Source organism: Natator depressus, chromosome 28 (assembly GCF_965152275.1).
Source record: "Natator depressus isolate rNatDep1 chromosome 28, rNatDep2.hap1, whole genome shotgun sequence".
NCBI lineage: Eukaryota > Metazoa > Chordata > Testudines > Cheloniidae > Natator > Natator depressus.
In genome coordinates this window covers 7,999,093-8,001,592 of record NC_134261.1, presented here as the reverse complement: position 1 = coordinate 8,001,592, position 2,500 = coordinate 7,999,093, and the positions used below count along the sequence as shown (strand labels likewise).

General features: G+C 63.5%; 1 non-coding gene across 1 annotated transcript; it reads right to left on the bottom strand.

Moving 5' to 3' along the window:
- Positions 1 to 1,449: 1,449 nt before the first annotated feature.
- Positions 1,450 to 1,568, bottom strand: LOC141979747 (5S ribosomal RNA). The gene has a single exon (XR_012637140.1). It is a non-coding gene; the product is annotated as a 5S ribosomal RNA (ribosomal RNA).
- Between the last annotated feature and the right edge of the window lie 932 nt (positions 1,569 to 2,500).

The following is a 2,500-nucleotide window of genomic DNA, read 5'->3' as shown; positions in this document are numbered from 1 at the left end:
GGGGGCAGGCTCCGGGTTGACCTGGTGGCCGGTTTGCTTTCGGGCCACCAGGTCAACCCGCTGCCTGTATGGGGTTGACCTGGTGGCCGCTTTCCTTCCCGGCCACCAGGTCAACCCGCTGAATGTATGGGGTTGACCTGCTGGCCGCTTTCCTTCCCGGCCACCAGGTCAACCCGCTGAATGTATGGGGTTGACCTGCTGGCCGCTTTCCTTCCCGGCCACCAGGTCAACCCGCTGAATGTATGGGGTTGACCTGCTGGCCGCTTTCCTTCCCGGCCACCAGGTCAACCCGCTGAATGTATGGGGTTGACCTGCTGGCCGCTTTCCTTCCCGGCCACCAGGTCAACCCGCTGAATGTATGGGGTTGACCTGCTGGCCGCTTTCCTTCCCGGCCACCAGGTCAACCCGCTGAATGTATGGGGTTGACCTGCTGGCCGCTTTCCTTCCCGGCCACCAGGTCAACCCGCTGAATGTATGGGGTTGACCTGCTGGCCGCTTTCCTTCCCGGCCACCAGGTCAACCCGCTGAATGTATGGGGTTGACCTGCTGGCCGCTTTCCTTCCCGGCCACCAGGTCAACCCGCTGAAAGTATGGGGTTGACCTGGTGGCCGCTTTCCTTCCCGGCCACCAGGTCAACCCGCTGAAAGTATGGGGTTGACCTGGTGGCCGCTTTCCTTCCCGGCCACCAGGTCAACCCGCTGCCGGCATGGGGTTGACCTGCTGGCCGCAGAGGGGCAGGCTCCGGGTTGACCTGGTGGCCGGACGGGGATTAAGCCCCGGCTCGGAGCAGGGCAAGCCCGGGCGGAGGGGGGTCCGCTTGGCCCCTGCCCGCGGGGGCAGGCTCCGGGTTGACCTGGTGGCCGGTTTGCTTTCGGGCCACCAGGTCAACCCGCTGAATGTATGGGGTTGACCTGCTGGCCGCTTTCCTTCCCGGCCACCAGGTCAACCCGCTGAATGTATGGGGTTGACCTGCTGGCCGCTTTCCTTCCCGGCCACCAGGTCAACCCGCTGAATGTATGGGGTTGACCTGCTGGCCGCTTTCCTTCCCGGCCACCAGGTCAACCCGCTGAATGTATGGGGTTGACCTGCTGGCCGCTTTCCTTCCCGGCCACCAGGTCAACCCGCTGAATGTATGGGGTTGACCTGCTGGCCGCTTTCCTTCCCGGCCACCAGGTCAACCCGCTGAAAGTATGGGGTTGACCTGCTGGCCGCTTTCCTTCCCGTCCACCAGGTCAACCCGCTGAATGTATGGGGTTGACCTGCTGGCCGCTCTGCTTCCCGGCCACCAGGTCAACCCCCTGCCGGTATGGGGTTGACCTGCTGGCCGCAGAGGGGCAGGCTCCGGGTTGACCTGGTGGCCGGCAGGGACTTCAGCCCCAGGGCCCCTGGCAGGGCGACCCTGCCCTTGTTCCCCAGAAAAGGAGAGAGCTGGCTCGCAGCGGGAAAAGCTGCCTACGGCACCTGGGATTCCCAGGCGGTCACCCATCCAAGTACTAGCCAGGCCCGGGACGGTTTACCTTCCGAGATCGGACGGGATCGGGGGCCTTCCGTCCGGTATGGCCGTAGGCACTCGGCTCCGGTCCGCCTCGTCCCCTTTCCCTTACTGACTCCCCTGCCTCGGGTGGGCCCGATCCTTTTTTCCGTTTTTTTTTTTTCGCTCCGGAGGCTTCATGAGCCCCCCCCCAACACCCCTTTGGGGGTCGGTGAAAATTTTTTTTTCAGACTTCCAGGGGCCCGATCCTGGCCGCGGGCACCCGGCTCCGGGCACCCGGCTCCGGGCCGCCTCGTCCCCTTTCCCTTACTGACTCCGCTGCCTCGGGTGGGCCCGATCCTTTTTTCCGTTTTTTTTTTTTCCGCTCCGGAGGCTTCGTGAGCCCCCCCCAACACCACTTTGGGGGTCGGTGAAAAAATTTTTTTCAGACTTCCAGGGGCCCGATCCTGGCCGCGGGCACCCGGCTCCGGGCACCCGGCTCCGGGCCGCCTCGTCCCCTTTCCCTTACTGACTCCCCTGCCTCGGGTGGGCCCGATCCTTTTTTCCGTTTTTTTTTTTTTTCGCTCCGGAGGCTTTATGAGCCCCCCCCAATACCACTTTGGGGGTCGGTGAAAAAAATTTTTCAGACTTCCAGGGGCCCGATCCTGGCCGCCGGCACCCGGCTCCGGGCACCCGGCTCCGGGCCGCCTCGTCCCCTTTCCCTTACTGACTCCCCTGCCTCGGGTGGGCCCGATCCTTTTTTCCGTTTTTTTTTTTTTCGCTCCGGAGGCTTTATGAGGCCCCCCCTAACCGTTTTTGGGGTCGGTGAAAATTTTTAGTCAGACTTCCAGGGGCCCGATCCTGGCCGCGGCTTCGCAGGCTGGCCTGGGGGGGGGGGCATCTCTAGCTCCGGCCGCGGACGGCGAGACGCTCGGCCACCAGGTCAGCCCGGAGGAAAAGGCTGAAAAAAATGTCTAAGTCCCCCCGGGACACCAGGTCAACCCGGAGGAAAAGGCTGAAAAAAATGTC